We start from the raw sequence: 18,563 nt of genomic DNA, 5'->3' as shown, positions 1-18,563 counted from the left end.
ACCCTCTTTTCCCCAGTTTCCTCTCTCTTCTGTGTCATCTATGCAAGGTGGATTTGTGACCTTTGGACACTTGATATTTGCCCCATTCTCAACCCCTCAACACTTATGAATGTGTCTTCAAATTAGATCTTATAAATTATTTATATTAATGGCTGCCTCGCCTGCTAGAGTGAAAGCTCACTGTTGGCAGGAAACATGTCTACCAAATCTGTTATATTGTACTCTCATACAGTGCTCTGCAAGTAGTAAGAACTAAGTAAATTCCATTGATTTATTGATTGATAGTAAGAGTTTGGATGAAGATGAAAATAATAATAATAATAATAAATATGGTATTTGTTAAGTGCTTACTATGTGCCAGTCACTGTACTAAGCTTTGGGGTGGACACAAGCAAATTAGGTTGGACACAGTCCCTGTCCCACATGGGGCTCACAGCCTTGATCCCCATTTTACAGAAGAGGTAACAAGCACAGAGAAGTTAAATGACTTGCCCAAGTTCACACAGACAAGTGGCAGAGCCAGAATTAGAACCCGTGACCTTCTGAATCCCAGGCCTCATCACTCACATGCACTTGTAAGGATCTGCTGTGCAATCTTGTTGCTGATATTATAGCCAAAAGGCAGGATAGATAATAATAATGATGGTATTTGTTAAGTGCTTACAAGCACTGTTCTAAGCTTCTATAAATGCAGGTATACATTTTTACAAAATGGAAAGCAGTTTTCCTCAAAGTTTTTCTCATTGTGTACATGATCTATTGGGAATGAATATTGTATTGAAAAATGAAAAGTAACTGCAGGTGCATGATTATTTTGTATTTGTTAAAAGTATCCTCTTTTAGATGTGGTGGGGAAATCTAAAATTAAACAGAGCCAATGCCACACAATGAACAGATGTGTTGATTGACAGAAAACATCAATTCCACTTATATTACGCCCCATCTTTGGATCAAATCCTCAATCGATCAATCGTATGTACTAAGCATTTACTGTGAGCAGAACACTCTACTAAGTACTTGGGAGAGTGCAATATAAACAGAATTGGTAGGCACATTCCCTGCACATAAGGAGCTTCAGATCTAGAAGGATTATATTATCCCCAGAGCTGTTAATAGTAACTAATTCCAAAAGTATTCTCTAGCATTTTGTGTTGGTTTGCTATTATTTTCAAGTCCTTGGAGTGAAACCTGGTACTTATGTCTCCAGACCTATGATTTGATCACAAATGGTTACTTGAAAAATAAATGAATAAATAAAAATTGTTTAGTGCCCAGTTGTCTTTAGTGTGACAGTTCAGAAAGCACTGCAAAACTGGGCAAAAGTGTAGGGAGAAGTAGAAGTCTCTTCACTCCTCCTGTCTCTTCCCTTCATCTCCATTTGAACTGGATGCTGGCCCGCATGGAACAGAGGATCACTACCTAGGCAGGAAATCTCTGCAGCAGTGACCTCTCCACTCCCTCTCAATATGATTCCTTAAACCCTGCTGGGAAGTTGTAGAGACTGTATTTTCAGAGTGGAAATTCAAATGCAAAGTAACAAACTGTTCCTGAATTCTTCTTTCGTTCAGAAGCTATCAGACCTCCCTACTGTCCCTTGTATTTCCCGAAATAGGCATCTTCTCACACCTCAGGATTAAGAAAATTAGCAATTAATCTGATTCATGATGAGCATTCAATTCTTCTAAAAGTTGCAAGTCTAGAGTATAAACAACCCATTCAAAGTGCCTAGGGGGACACATTATATACCTGGTAAAAAACTTTCAGTCCATTACTAATGTTTCAGACAAAAAGATATTACTTTATTAGTTCCTATAAAACACAGATGTTTTAAAGCTGTGGTTAAAGATAAAAATGTTGCTAAATTTCAGTGGCATACTTCCTGCTAAAAGACACAAAACCCTCAAATACTTACTAAAAGTACAAATGTACCTAAATATCTGTAAGTACTTATCAATGCTGGGTGAAAAATGCATTCTAAAAAAGTAAATTTGAGAAATTAATTGGTTCACTGCACACTGTTCGAGGCTGTGCTTCTTAGCATCTTGAATATGCTTACTGTGTCTGTCTGACTTGCAAATACCTATTTTATTTTGTCCCATATAAACTTACTTGAGTAATATTTCAGGCATTCTCTTCAAATCTCCCATCTTTGAAACCGTGTGGCAAGGAGAAGCAGCCTGCCTAGTAGGAAAGCACAGGCCTGGGCGTTAGAAAGCCCTGGGTTCCAATTCTGACTCTGCTACTTCTTTGCCGTGTGACCTCGAACAGGTCAGTGCTTCACTGTGCCTCATTTACCTCACCTGTAAAACGGGGATTAAGATTGTGAGTCTTATGGGAGACAGGAACTGTATCATTTATAATGTATTTACATGAGCACTTAGTACAGTCTCTGACACATATTAAAGGCTAAACAAATACAAAAGAAAAAAGGGGTATTGCTTTGATGCAGATGGACTGTTTTAGAACTTAATTTGTGATTCTGCCTTAGTTGTTGATGATGAGTAGATTTATGTAATGACCTGCTGGAACTGCTCAAAAAGATGCATGTGCCTTTGATGGTGGAGTCAGGACACACAACCAGATAGAAATTTGGTCAGTATCATTATCATTGTTATTATAGGAGAAGCAGCGAGTCTTAGTGGAAAGAGCACAGCCTTGGGAGTTAGAGGTCGTGGGTTCTAATCCTCCACTTTTCAGCTGTGTGACTTTGGGCAAGTCACTTAACTTCTCTGTGCCTCAATTACTTCATTTGTAAAATGGGGATTAACACTGTGAGCCCCACGTGGGACAACCTGATTACCTTGTATCTACCCCAGCTCTTAGAACAGCGCTTGGTACGTAATAAGCACTTAACAAATACCATTATTATTAATAATAATGATAATAATAGGAATAGGAATAATAATAATAGTGATTGTTAAGAACTTACCTGATGCCAAGCACTGTATTAAGCACCAGAGTAGATGCAAGATTATTAGGTTGAACATAATCATTATCCCCTCATCAAGCTCACACTCTAAGTAACTTGATTTAGTTTAATATTTGTTGCCTTTTGGGCATAAGCAATAATGATAATAAATATGACATTTGTTAAGCACTTATGTGCCAGCACCGTACTAAACACTGGTGTAGATACAAACAAGTTGGGTTGGACACAGTCCCTGTGTCATAGTCTTAATCACCATTTTACAGATGAGGTAATTGAGGCACAGAGAAGTTAAGTGTCTTGCCCAAGGCCATACAGCAGACAAGTTGTAGAGCGGGGTTTAGAACCCAAGTCCTCCTGCCTCCCAGACCCTTGCTCTATCCACTATACCATGCTTCCCCGTCAAGTGTCTCAAAAGATCTGCTGTTTTTCTCATGTCAGTTGTCTACTAATTATTTATCGTTGTTGGACAAAGAGGCCTGCCTAGGGAACTGAACTCATGGATGGTTTTCAGGGCTAGGCTGCTGATAAATATCTTGAAATATACATTTGCTGTTTCAGACTGGTATATAATTTTGATCATCTTCAGATCTCTTTTCTATATGTAATTCAATAACAGGTTCTACAAAGCACCCCGCAGCCATTTGTATGTCATCTTGAGTATGTCCAGATCACAGTCAGTAGGAGAATGAGAGATTCAGTGTCTTTAAGCTGATAGAAGTTTCTGTTTGATGTTGAGATGGATGGGCAGCTATTGGAGGTTTTTGAGGAGAGGGGAGATAGGGGCTGAGAGTGTTTTAGGATAGGGGAATCTTCACACCTGGCAACATAGGATAAATTGAATGGGAATGAATTCATGGGTTTACTCCCTAGCCCTGCTTCATTTTCTAGTGATGAGGAAAGGGGACAAGACAGGAAAATCTTCACTTCTGACAGCAGAAAAAATACCCACTGATTCCCTCACAGTAAGGAATGATAAAACATATCAATCTGAGAAAAAACTGTTTTGCTCAGCCTGTTGAATACTTCTCATACCAACTGTTACATCTAAATTATGAAAATAAGCATTTTCACATGTCTTTTTTCAACTTATTTTACTGTTCATTTAGTTTGACCTCATAGATAACTGTTCATTAGCTCAACAAAGTTAAACATGAGGTAGATACCTTGGCTTTGCCATTCTATTGATTCATTGGAAGAGTTTAGGGGTTTATCAATAATTCTTCTGCCTCATTCACTGAACACAGATTTCATTTTTATCAAAATGAGTAGTTCACACAAATTTCAAGTAGTTTCTTTCAAAGAGAAGCAGTGTGTGGCCTAGTGGAAAAAGTACAGGGTGGGGAGACAGGAGACATGGGTTCTAAGCCCAGTTCTGCTAGGTGTCTCCTGGGTGACCCTGGGCAAGATGCTTGGCTTCTCTGTGCATCAGATTCTTTATCTGCAAAGTGGGGATTAGGACAGTGAATCCTTTGTGGACATAGCTATCTTGTATCCATCCCAGTGCTTACAACAGTGCCTGTCACACGGTAAGTACTTAACAAAACAATATTAAAAAGTATCTATGTTTTTGTTATGAAGACACCTATTATATAGTTGCTTTCACCAAGATTTTCTTGAAATAATAATTATAATTGTAGTATTTGTTTAGTTCTTACTATATGCAAGGCACTGTACTAATCATTGGGGTGGATACAAGCAAATCAGGTTGGACACAGTCCCAGTCCTGTGTGGGGCTCATAGTCTCAATCTCCATTTTACAGGTGAGGTAACTGAGGCACAGAGAAGTAAAGTGATTTGCCCAAGGTCACACGGTAGATAAGTGGTGGAGCCGGGATTAGAACCCATGACCTTCTGACTCCCAGGCCTATGATCTATCCATTACACAGGACTAGATTCGGATCCAGGATCAAGCCTTAGAGAGAGACAGTTGACTCACAAATATTTGCAAAAGAACAGGTTGTCTAGTGAATCCCACATTAAAATTTGGGAGATTATCACTTTCCCATGAGCTCTCTCTCTTTAAAATTATTTAAAATTTGAGTTCAGTATCCTAGCAGCAAAGTTTTAGATCATTTTGTTTGTTTGTTTGTTTTTATCCTTATTAGCCTTTCAGCATTTAGATAGAACAACACCACAAGTAAAAAAGAGGGAAAGACTTAAAAAAAAATAGATGCCTGCATAATGAGCATAAACAAATTCAAAGCAAACCTTCATTAAGAAGTCTATTCAGCCTATCCCATTTGAAGCTAATGGGTGTTTTCAAGTATCCAAGAGAGAATAGAACACTCTGCATTCCTGACTTGAGCCTATTTATTTTGGTTCTGTTGCTGCATTAATTCCTTATTTTCAATAGAATAAAAGTGGTACTGAATAATCCAAGTGAACCTCAATGATAAATCACTTTATATACACACACATACACACAAACACAAACCACCACCCCCCCACACATACACGCACACTACAGGCTCTTTGCCATCTTGCTAAGGCTTAAGAAAATTGGTACTTTTCACGTGAATGCCTTCACATTTTCCTCAAGCTGGGCTGTATCTTGCATGAAGCCATTTGGAGTTGAAGAGAGCTCTTGTTGCTCATCCGTTTTGTCCTCTTCATGGTGGTAGAGCTGTTTCCATTATTCTTAAGCCATTGGCCAAGAGCTGATCATCGAGATTGGATTTGAATCTCTCTGATAGCAACCCCACTATCCCCTGGGACATTTGTTCCAGGGCCTCGGTTACTGTTCTCAAGTGCTTTGCTAATCAGATTTGAATTAGCCTGGTTGTAGTTTAGCTGTCCTATCAAGGGCATCTATTAGGATGTCATCCTTTCCCAGTGCTGGAAAAAACACACCATACTATGTAGAAGTCCTCTTTCTAAATGACGTCGTACAGAACAGTTATCAAAAAAGCCTATTTAAATGCTGCAAGAGTCAACCCAGCAGAGTTCCCTCAGGTCACCTGAACCAGTTGCTAAAAATTCACACTTCTCTACATGTACGAACATCTCTGAGCTCCAGTGCTTCGCTTGCTACTCACTAAAGGCAAAGTGGAAGCATTTACTGCAAATCTTTCCATAATGGAGCATCCCTTTCATCTGGCCAAATTCATCCCCTGGAGATGTCTGGATAATACTCATTTTAATTACTCTTTTTTTCTCTTTCTCCCTTTCCGCTCTTCCTCAAATACTCGATTAAGGAAAGGCTGATTCTCTTTTCTTTCATGCTCCAACATTTGCCCTTCAAGGAAATTCTCTGGAAAATGGGAGCTAGTAGGAAACAGCTTCTTTGCATCGAGAGCAGCCACCATTTCATGATGATAGCAAACTAATAATTATTAGAATTTTCCCTAAATTGTTCTTCATTCAGTGCAGAGGGCAGCGTCTATTAGATCATTAGCATAATCGATTCTTAAATCTTCTCCTCCTCCAAATGGGAAGGTGGCAGTGAAATCATGATAGAATTGGCTATGGCAGAATCCTTTCAAAATTTGGGGTGCTTTCTTTTTGTGCCAGCACAGTACAATATTAGCAACAAAATGTTAAGCAAATTCATCCAAAAGAATGCAGCTCTGATTTTGAGCGGGGACTACAGGGAACAATATAGTAACTCAGTGTTAGCTTCTCGCCAGATTTCAGTTTGTTACCATGCACAGCTGGACTCCTCTTTCTTAGCTGCTATATTTGGAATGAGCTGTAGCTACAAGCCAGCTAAGAGTTCATATATTGTTTTGCTAAAATATTTTTTCTTAAATTGGAGTGATTATCTTGGTGCTTCTCTAATATACCCCACAGATGGAGCTGTAGGCCCCCGGGGGGGTGTAAAGAATTAATGTGAAGAGCTGTTATTGCTTGAGGGCTTTGTTATATACAAGATTGCAAACACCATAAAAAAAGGAGTCACTTTGATGAAATTTGCAAAATCTCTTATTTTATTAATAAAGTTTTTATTTGCTTTGGACCCACATTGTAATGCTCATTAATATTCCTCCTACAAATGGCTATTATAACTATATCAACATGCTATTTGTGGGAGGGCAGGGAGAGGGCTTAATTGAAAAAAAAACATAGGAAAAGATGTTCGCTATATTAAAAGCATAAAGTAGAGGGACTAATAGCAATCTCTTTAAATGCTTCATGTGAAAAGTTATACTTCTATCCATCTTAAAGCTTTGGCATAAAATAAACCTGCTAAAAATAAAACTGCAGGACAAATGGCGATCTTTTATACTACAGAGAGAACAGGAGAGGACAATCATCAAATTCTAGTCTCGTCCCAAAATCATGGAACAATCTCAGAACATCCTGATGTCGTTCCACTAAAAGGGCACAGATACCGTCTTTAGGAAAAGTGAAGTATAATCCAGAGGGTAAGCCCCATTCATTAAGGACTGTTTCCAGGAATGTAGAGTAATTGTCCCACTGGTACTTTTCATCTCATTTCTCTAAACTGGGAAATTGAATGTACTCTCCAATAAACTTTCTGGCCAAATTTCTTCCCTTGCCGACTCTGATGGTCCCTAGGTGCTCATGGAGTCTTGGTCTTGCCTGGTAAGTGGCTCTTGGGGGAATGCCAGTCCCCTCAAACTATTCCCTGCTGCTCTGCGTAGGGTGGAATTAAGAGTGGACAAGGCAACAGGCAAGGAAGGGGCTATCTGGCCATGGACATGGGCGGTCAGAAGTTCAGAGGGCCCATCCACAAGGCCACTCACCCTTCCGCAGACTCATTGGCCCAGTTATTCACTGACCTCAGACATACTTTGATCCTCTCCTTAATGACCCCCACACTTATCCTCAGCAACTGTGTTCACCTCGACATAGGAAGACAGTAGTGTTTCATTTTCTGGAGCCAGCTTCACTTTATCTCTCTCTTACACCCTTGCTTTCACCCTCCTGTGCTACGCTACTCTAACTCACTTTCACCAACATCATCATCCAAGGTATTTATTGAGCACTTACAGTGTGCAGTCGCTTTCCTAAGCACTCGGGAGAGTGCTCTACAATAGAGTCGGTACACACGATTCCTTCCCACAATGAGCTTACAGTCTGGAGAACGAATTAGAGTCAGGTTGGATTCATTCTTACCCCTCTCCTCTTTTCCACTTTCAGCTTTCTTCCTAATCACTCACTGATGATTTTGCACTACAGTTTTATGCCTTTTGAAATGTTATCATGGTCTTTAACCTTTCTGCTGAACGTTCCATTGTTTCTTCCCCTTTAGCCCCATTAAAATTAGTCCTGTAAGGCCTCCTGACTTGCACCATTCTGCATTACATTATGGGGAAAAATTACACTTGGAGGGTCCCTGTTCCAAGGAGATAGAAAAACCCTCACTGGTGGTGGGATCCTCTGCCAGATCATGTGACGCCCATGCTTTATTCCAGTGGCCGAACTCTTTACGGTTTCGAGACGCTCATTGTCCTTGGAAGGTGTCAGAGTGACATTCGGGTTTAAAGAAAATAAGCAGCTTTTGAAATAATAAAGTGTCACACAATCTAATATAATCTCCTAGCCTTGCATTCATTTTCTGTTTCTATTGCGTAGATGTTCCTTTGGTTAGAACAAAGCCTGGAAGGATGGGAGAGGAGTAAGTATGGAGGAATAGTGTGTGGGAGGGTTTGAGGGGGATGGGGAGGAGGGCCGGAGTGAGTGAGAAGGGGCTCAGGTTGTTAAGCCCTGTGAAGGTTAATGTAAATTAGGAGTTAGGGAAAAAATGCTACTATTTAAAAATCGGATAGAATGATTGACCGAAGGGACTCTGCCACTGCATTCAGCAGATATATTAAGCCCCAATCTGGCAATCACTATAAAGAATAAATACCACATCAATTTTTTTTTTAACTGGGCACTTCCTTAAAAATCTTCCCAGTCTGAAACATTGAGTTAACAATACTTTCTATTTAGTAACTCCACAAGGGGGATGTATGTATTAGTGTGTATTGTGTTCTGTGAACGTTAGAGGGAAGAAAGGCTAGATCAAAGGAAAGCTTTGCTACTTAATAATAGTGTTGTTTTCTGAGTAATTACCTTATATTTGCATAGTCCCATTTGTATAAGTTGAAAATATTTTCCTACATTAAAACAGCATTTGAGCTTCATTCTCTCTCTATATCACCACTTCATGTTTCAGCTTGAAATTTTTCTTCCCTGTGTCCTCTTGGTACCCTTCAAGTATATAGCTGTCCTTTCGGGTTCAATGACACTTTTAAAGGTGAGATTTTTATTGGTGTGTGTTGGCATGTCTGTGAAGAACAATATTCGACTGACAATTCCACTTAGATCAAACTCATTAAGCTCCTTGCTCCTTTCCGCCTTGTTGCAATCAATCGACGGTATTTATTAAGGGCTTATTGAGTGCAGAGCACTGTACTAAGCGCGTGAGAGAGTACAGTTCAACGTAATTGGGAGGCACATTCCCCGCCCCCAAAGGAACTTACAGCTGCATTTATTACTATGGTGCCTGACACAGTTTTCATTCCACTCTCTTGGAGTCATGACCTCACTGAGGTTTGTGCTCTGACAGTTACACCCATTTCTGAATCCAGCATGCGAGGCTGGCCTGTTTTCTGCAGCTGTCCACTGCAGTGCCACCTCACTTGAAATTTTGCTGCACTATACACTGCACTGTGTTTACAAAAAGTTGTTTTGTTAAACCTATTTATGATTATCACATTTCACCTCACTACTGGGTCATGGACGGTGTCTGGTCTTATTATATCATATTTATCCTACAAGAGCTTTATGTGATGCTCGGTACAGAGTAAGCATTTAAGAAATACCACATTATTAGAGAGTAGTGGTTTGAATAACTTTTTGTTATTCATTCCTCTCACATTTCTGACCCAATGAAGATGTGATGTGGCAAGAATTGCTTTAATGCTAATAGCCTGCATGGGCTGACATTCCAAGACCTTTCTGTGATCCTCCATTGCTCTTTTAGGTTTAGTGTTGCATGTAAATGGCCTTCCCGGAACTGATTTTAAAGTCATAATTGGCACCTGTAGTCGTTTCAGGTCTCTGGTCCATAAAGAAGTTTGGACATCCCAAATGCCATATTCATCTTCAGGTTAGTCTGAAACTTGAGGCCATGTTGATGACCTGAATAACTTGTATTTATCCCAGGTTTAGAACCATGCCTGACACATAATAAGTGCCTAACAAATCTTATTTTATGCCAAGTCATCTCCAACCCATAGCGGCACCATGGACACATCTCTTCCAGAACACCCCACCTCCATCCGCAATCGTTCTAGTGGTGTATCCACAGAATTTTCTTGGTAAAAATATGGAAGTGGTTTACCATTGCCTCCTTCCACGCAGTAACCTGAGACTCTCTCCCATGCTGCTGCTGCTCAGCACAAGTGAGTTTTGATTTATAGCAGATTGTCTTCCACTCACTATCCACTGCCCAAGCTAGGAATGGAATGGACAAGGAATGGCTTGACTCTCTCCCCCATAGTCGAGACTGGTGGAGTACTGGAAACTCTCCAGGTGAGACCCTGAGAGGGGACCTAACAAATAGAACAATTATAATAATAATGATGTTTTTGTTATTATGCCACACTCTGCTTTTAGGTCTCTGAAAGAATACACTATTCTTCTTCATTCAGTTTCCTACTCCATTCTATCCATTCATCGTTGGGCAACAAGAGAATTCAGTGACAGTGTTCTACTCTTTGTCGTTGGAGTAGAATTTTCATTGAGTGTAGGATATGCCAAATACCGACTGATACACCGTTTACTTTGGATTAATTGTTACTATCTAGCATTCTGGTAATTAGTATAATCCCTTGAACATCTTGTGCTCAAAATCATTAACAGAGGGACTCTCCTATATGAATGGTTTAAGGACATTTGATGTCACTCTCTGTTGAGTTGAAAGCCCTTCCTAGAGGTCAAAATCTTATTATGACATCAATTTCTTGGTGTCTTGTCATGCCCTGGAGCTGATGATATGATGGCAGATTAATTTGAACAACACAGATACCTTCAAGTCTATAATGTGCCCGGTCATATCACCTTGGAATAATTTTAGGCTCTTGATAAACTTCTCAGGCTAGTTAAATTTACCCAGGAATTCCCAGTTTCCATTTGATGGTGCTAACTACTTCTATGCTTGCTTGGAACCCCACAAAAAAGTTTCAATGTTTTCTCTGCATTTCTTCTGTTCTTATAAGGGAGGGGAAGTGTCTACCAACTCTGTTGTACTGTACTTTCCCAAGAAGCAGTGTGGCTCAGTGGAAAGAGCTCGGGCTTGGGAGTCAGAGGTCATGGGTTCTAATCCCGGCTCCACCGCTTGTCAGCTGCGTGACTTTGGGCAAGTCACAACTTCTCTGGGCCTCAGTTACCTCATCTGTAAAATGGGGATGAAGATTCTGAGCCCCACGTGGGACGACCTGATTATCTTGTAACCCCCCACAGTGCTTAGAACAGTGCTTTGGACATAGTAAGCGCTTAACAAATACCAACATTATTATTAGTAGTAGTACAGGGCTCTGCATAGGCTCAATGAATACCACTGAGTGATCTGACTGCTTGTTCATGTTCACGTTCACCATATCCTGTTGTGTTCTGTTGGTAGGAACAGTTTGTTGTTCTAATAGAGCTGCTTCAGTGTTGTCATAAAATTTCTTGCATGTGTCTTCCTTCTTCAAATGTTGTATAGTCAGATACCTGGGGGGTTTGGATGCCAATTTATGAAGCTTTGGTGCTGTTGTTAGTGAAAGCCTAGAAGATTTCAGGTGATGATCAGTTTAGCCATCCCAGAGCAGTAAATCTATTAAAATCTACAGTAAATGCTTAATAAATACCACTGATGGTGATGATCCCTCAAGGGTCATTGTTGGATGATAAGGTAATCAAAAGGTATCACTGCTTAATAATAATAACAATAATAATTATGGTATTTGTTAAGTGCTTACTTTGTGCCAAGCACTGTTCTAAACACTGGGGTACATACAGGGTAATCAGGTTGTCCCATGTGGGGCCCACATTTTTAATCCCCATTTTTTACAGATGAGGCAACTGAGGCACAAAGTAGTCAAGTCACTTGCCCAAAGTCAGACAAAGCAGTCAAATGGCAGAGATGGGATTAGAACCCAAGTCCTCTGATTCCCAAGTCCATGCTCTCTCTACTAAGCCATGGTGCTTAACTCTCGCAGACATCCAAGGTGTCTTAGAATGCAAAAAACTCTGTTGGTGATTACATGGGGGAAATCTGTCACATTCATTGAGCAGTAGTAGATCATTTTTCAAAATGACAGTCCTACTTTGTGCCATGTGTTTTCTCCATATTTCTGTATTATGAAAGTTAGCTTATTTCAATCAATCATATTTATTGAGCATTACTGTATGCAGAGCACTCTACTAAGTGCTTGGGAGAGTACAATATAACAATATAATAGACACATTCCCTGCCAAAAATGAACTTTCATTTTATATTGAAAGAGATAGTAATAATTATGGTATTTGTTAAACGCTGACTATGTGCTAAGCACTGTTCCAAGTGCTGGGGTAGATACAGGGTGATCAGGTTGTCCCACGTGGGGCTCACACTTTTAATCCTCATTTTACAGATGAAGTAACTGTGGGACAGAGAAGTTAAGTGACTTGCCCAAGGCCATACAGCAGACAGTTCAGGAGGTGGGATTAGAACCCACATCCTCTGACTCCCAAACCCATGCTCTTTCCACTAAGCCATCCCTGCTTCTCTCTATGGATCCTCATTGAAACCTTTTTTTCTGCACTGATAACATTAATGTTGACGGTATAGACACAATGGTTGGAACTTAGCAGTTCCATTTTAGGGGTAGACATGGGATCATTTGATAGTCACTGATGGCTCTGTGCATATTTGGAAGAGCCCCTTCATATTATCTTTCTGTTCTCACTAGTGAATTCGAAACCATCCACTTTTGCAGTATTAGCAAATTTAATTAACTCCCATTTTTCGTTTGGAGGTAATCATCGATGGCAGACACTAAAATCCCATGGTCGTACCTTATCAGCTGTCCGCATTCGAAAGACACTGCTACTAAGGGTGAAATATCAACCGTGTGTCGAGGAGGGCTGAAAGCCAGATGGGTTCATTCGAATATTTTCCGAGTCCCTGTCTGATGACTGGAAGTTTCTTGTGTGCTGGGAAAATGTCTACCAACCCTGTTATATTGGACTCTCCCAGATGCTTAGTACAGTGCTCTGCACTCAGTAAGTGCTCAATAAATATGATTGATTGATTGATGCGGGAGGTGAAAGCCATACACTTAAACTGTGCTGCCAGCCACAAGCCAGGATGGGCACCCCCACAGTGCCCAGGGAGGGGTGGAGGAGGAGTAGTAATTACATTTATTAAGTGCTTACTCTGTGCAGAGCACTGTACTAAATGCTGGGAGAGAAAACACAAATAGGAATAATTATAGATGGTCCCAGTCCCTCGGGGGGCTCACGGTCTAAAAATAATTGTGGTGTTTGTGAAGCACTTTCTATGTGTGAGGCACTTTACTAAGCGCCGGAGGGGAATACAGCAAATCGGATTGGACACATAGGGCTCACAGTCTTAATCCCCATTTTACAGATGAGGGAACTCTGGCCCCGAGAAGTGAAGTGACTTACCCAAGGTCACACAGCAGACAAGTGGCAGAGCCAGGATTAGAACCTCCTGAGTTGCAGGGCCATGCTCCATCCCCTAGGCCATACTGCTGCAGCTGCCCCAGGAGACACAGGGGGTCCAAGACATCAGCCGCAGAGTGGAGAGGGAGAAGTGGCTCCCCCGGGAATATGCCAGGGTGGCTTCCGCAGTGCCAGCAGGGGGAAATGAGGGCTGTCCGGCTCCTGGAAGATCTGGGATATTGGCACCAGGTGCCTGATGTGGGGTGGAAAAGGAGGGAGAGGGCTTCAACTCCCCTGACTTTGGTATACTGGTAAGGGAAGGAATGGCTGCACTCGCCAAATGGAGATCTCAGGCTGCCGCTGCCAAGGGGCTGACATTCCCTGGCCCCTCTCCTCAGCTATCAGATTCCCTGCCTCTTCGTCCCTTTCTCCGTCACCCTAGGCTCAGCCCAACCTTTCATTCATTCATTCGAATGTATTTATTGAGCACTTACTGTGTGCATAGCATTGTTCTGAGAGCATGGGAGAATACAATTTAACAAGAAACAGACACATTCCCTGCCTTCCCCAAGTACCCTTCTCCACTCCTGCTTCCCAGGGCTCGACCCCGCAGCGGTGGGCTCCTGGACTCCGACCCCCTACACTCTGGATTTGGGAAGAGGTCCAACCTTGACCCGTCTCCTCCACCCAACTCTCAAACCCTGGACACATGTTGGTTTGCCCTCGTGTCCCCCAAAAGGAGGGAAAGGCTCTGATGAAGACAGCAACAACTGACAGGAGGAGGGACAGGATTCATTCATTCAGTCGTATTTATTGAGCACTTACTGTATGCAGAGCACTGTACTAGTCGCTTGAGAGAGTAAAATACAACAGTAAACAGGTACTTTCATTCCCTGATTCAGTTGTATTCATTGAGTGCTTACTTTGTGCGGACACTGTACTAAGCGCTTACTAAGCGCTCCCTGCCCACAGCAAGTTTACAGTCTGGTGGGAGGAGACAGACGTCGTTACAAATAAACAAATGACAGATATGGAGCTAAGTGCTGTGGGGCTGGGAAGGTGGAGGTGAGCAAGTCAGAGCGATGCAGAAGGGAGTGGGAGAAGAGGAAAGGAGGGGTTAAGCTTGGGAGGATTCGCACTGGCGATACTATCTCTGGGAGGAGCGGTGGGGGCTGTCTATGTTGGCAAGGAGAAGGAATGAGTAAATGGGAAGAGATAAAAGACCAGGCTATTGGTAAGAATAATAATAATAATGATGAAGGTATTTGTTAAGTGCTTACTATGTGCCAAGCACTGTTCTACATGCTGGGGTAGATATGAGGTAATCAGGTTGTCCCACAAGGGGCTCACAGACTTAATCCCCATTTTTCAGAAGAGGTAACTGAGGCACAGAGAAGTTAAGTGACTTCTCAAAGTCACACAACTGCCAAGTGGCAGAGCTGGGATTAGAACCCACGACCTCTGACTCCCAAGCCCGGGCTCTTTCACTTAGCCATGCTGTTTCTCTACTGGTACTCTACTCCATCATATATCAGATCTTTTCACTTGCCATTCCCCAGCTTGCACTTTTTTCCTTCCCAAACCATCTTCTAACTGTATTAAGCTCTCGACTTCCTTGCTTGTATCCCCCCAGCGCTTAGAACAGTGGCTGGTACATACCAAGTGTTCAGTAAGTACCATTATAATTATTATTAGACTTTCCTTCTACTTTCCCTCGCTCATTCTGTCCTCCTAGACTGGAATTCCCTCTCTTGGTAAATCCTTCACTCCAGAGCACTGTTTTATTCAAAGTCTCCTAAAATCCCACCTTCTCCAATAAGCCTTTCCTGATTAATTCCCAACATTCTGAGTCATCTCAACCCGTCACCTCTACTACTTATATGGTTATTTATACTCATCTACCACACGTCTCTCTCTATCTTCATATTATATATGTAATATCAATCAATCCATCAATCAATCAAATTTATTGAGCACTTACCACGTGCAGAGTAGAGTACTAAGTGCTTAGGAGAGTACAATATAATAGAGCTGGTAGATATATTCCCTGCCCACATATTTAACGTAAAGTGCGATCTATGTAGTGCATTCAGTGATTTATTCTAATTCCATGATTTATGAATGTTATTTATTCCTCCCACCTGTAAGAATTTAAGCACCTGTGTGCAGGAAATATATAATAATAATAATAATAATGTTGGTATTTGTTAAGCGCTTACTATGTGCCGAGCACTGTTCTAAGCGCTGGGGTAGACACAGGGGAAGCAGGTTGTCCCACGTGGGGCTCACAGTCTTAATCCCCATTTTACAGATGAGGGAACTGAGGCACAGAGAAGTTAAGTGACTTGCCCACAGTCACACAGCTGACAGGTGGCAGAGCTGGGATTCGAACTCATGAGCCCTGACTCCAAAGCCCGTGCTCTTTCCACTGCGCCACGCTGCTTCATGTGCATATATCATGTGCTTCCATTATAGAGATACCAAGTATTTCACCTTGCCCCCTCCTACCTCACCTTGCTACTCTCCTACTACAACCCAGTCGCACATTTTGCTTTTCCCAGACTAAGCCCCGCTTTTCTCAGCTCCCTCTCCCTTCCAAGTCACCTCAACTTGCTCCCTTTGCTCTTCCCCACCTCACTCCACCCCACAGCATTTCTGTGTATATGCATATATCTATAATTCCATTTATTTATATTGAGGCTTGTTTGCTTGTTTTGATGCGTATATATCTATAATTCTATTTATTTATATTGATGCCTGTTTGCTTGTTTTGATGTCTGTCTTCTCCCTTCTAGACTGTAAGCCCGGTGTGGGGAGGGATTGTCTCTATTTCTGAATTGTACTTTCCAAGTGCTTATTCATTCATTCATTCATTCATTCAATCGTATTTTTGAGCGCTTACTGTGCGCAGAGCACTGTACTAGGTGCTTGGAAAGTACAGTTTGGCAACAAATAGAGACAATCCCTACTCAACAACGGGCTCACAGTCTGGAAGGGGGAAGACAGACATCAAAACAAGCAAACAAGCATCAATATAAATAAATAGAATTATAGCTATATACACACCAAAGCAAGTAAACAGGCATCAATATAAATAAATAGAATGAATGCTCCTCTAATGTTAACCTCCTCATTGTACCTTGATCTCCTCTATTTTGCTGCCAACCTCTTGTCCATTACCTGATTCTGGCCTGGAACACCCTCCCTCCTAATATCCGACAGACATTTATTCTCCCTCTCTCCAAAGCTTTATTGAAGGTACAACCTTTAAGAGACCTTCCCTGACTAAGCCTTCCTTTCCCCTTCTCCCACTCCCTTCCTTATCATCCTGACTTGCTCCCTTTATTCATTCCCCCTCCCAGCCCCACAGTGCTAATGCATTTATCTGCATTTAATTTATTTATATTAATCCCCGTCTTCCCCTCTAGACTGGAAGCTCACTGTGGTCAGGGAATGTGTCTGTTATGTTGCTGTATTGGGCTCTTCCAAGCACTTACTAATTATACACACAAGTACTTAGCACTTACAAATACGGTTGATTTATTGACGGTGCATTTCACCCAGTGGAAATTCCATAAATACCACTATTACTACTTAAAATAATATGTGTATAGGCAGTATTTTATATCACAAAATTAAGAAGAAATGCACTATATAGCCTATGTGGTTTTCATTCAGATTTGAAGGGAATTTGAGTCTAGAGAGTAGGAGATAGTCTGAGTCTCAACTATGCCCACAGTGCTGGGGGTGTGTGAAACTAATGAGAAGTGATGACAATCAGTCAGTCAGTGGGTATTTATGGAGCACTTAAAGTGTTGTACTGTACTAAGCACTTGGGAGAGTACAAAAGAGTAGATAGGACCAATCCCTCCTCAACGAGTTTACAAACCCATACGTATGGCTTACTGTCGCCCCATCTCACCACACCCCTCCTAATTTATTTTTGGACACCATGAATCAAATCCTATCCTAACTCCTTCTACATGGGCCCTCTTCAGCCTTCGCATCCCATCACTTGTGCGTATTTCTTAACTCGATTTGCACATCATGATGTGAGTTTTTAGAAGATCGAAGGTGACTTCTTTATTTCATAGTTCATTCATCTACTAGTTAATGTCACTGAACAAGGGGAAGCAGTGTTGTCTTCTGGTGGAATAAGCACTGGCCTGGGAGCCAGAAGGACTGGGTTCTAATGCCGCCTCCGCCACCTGCCTGCTGTGTGACCTTGGGGAAGTCACTTAACTCCTCTATGCCTCAGTTTCCTCATCTGCGCAATGGGGATTCAATATCTGTTCTCCCTTCTCCTTAGATTGTGAGCCCCATGTGGGGCAGGGACTGTGTCCAATCTGATTATCTTGTATCTAACCCAGAGCTTAGAACGGTGTTTGACATAGAATAAGCACTGAACAAATAAGCACTAACAAATAATAATCATAACAAATAACAAATATGATGTGCTTATGATTACTGAATTGTGAACCCCATATCAGACAGGAACTATGTCCAACCTGAATACCTTCTATCTATCTCAGTGCTCAGTTCAGCGCTTGACTTATAGTAAGCACTTCAGAGATACCGCAGTCATTGCCGTACTGGGGGGCCGAGATAGCTCAGTTGGGAGACCGTTAGACTGAAGATCTAAAGGTCTCTGGTTTGATCCCGGGTTTCAGTAAATGGTATGTTTTGAGAAGCAGCGTGGCTCAGTGGAAAGAGCCTGGCCTTCGGAGTCAGAGGTCATGAGTTCGACTCCCGGCTCTGCCACTTGTCAGCTGTGTGACTGTGGGCAAGTCACTTAACTTCTCTGTGCCTCAGTTCCCTCATCTGTAAAATGAGGATTAAAAGTGTGTGAGCCCCACGTGGGACAACCTGGTCACCCTGTATCTCCCCCAGCGCTTAGAACAGTGCTCGGCACCTAGTAAGCGCTTAACAAATACCAACGTTATTATTAAGTCCCGGCTTCATTGGCTAACAGTGTTGAGATTCAGTGACTACTTGGATGAGCATCTCAGAGGAATTCATTCAGTGGCCACAT

General features: G+C 41.7%; 1 non-coding gene across 1 annotated transcript; it reads left to right on the top strand.

Annotated features, from left to right (window-relative positions):
- Positions 1–18,130: 18,130 nt before the first annotated feature.
- TRNAF-GAA lies at positions 18,131–18,203 on the top strand. The gene has a single exon. It is a non-coding gene; the product is annotated as a tRNA-Phe (tRNA).
- The last annotated feature ends 360 nt before the right edge of the window (positions 18,204–18,563 follow it).

This window comes from Ornithorhynchus anatinus, chromosome 7 (assembly GCF_004115215.2).
Source record: "Ornithorhynchus anatinus isolate Pmale09 chromosome 7, mOrnAna1.pri.v4, whole genome shotgun sequence".
Taxonomy (NCBI): Eukaryota; Metazoa; Chordata; class Mammalia; order Monotremata; family Ornithorhynchidae; genus Ornithorhynchus; species Ornithorhynchus anatinus.
The sequence above is the reverse complement of the archived record's forward strand: the minus strand, read 5'-3'. Positions and strand labels throughout refer to the sequence as shown.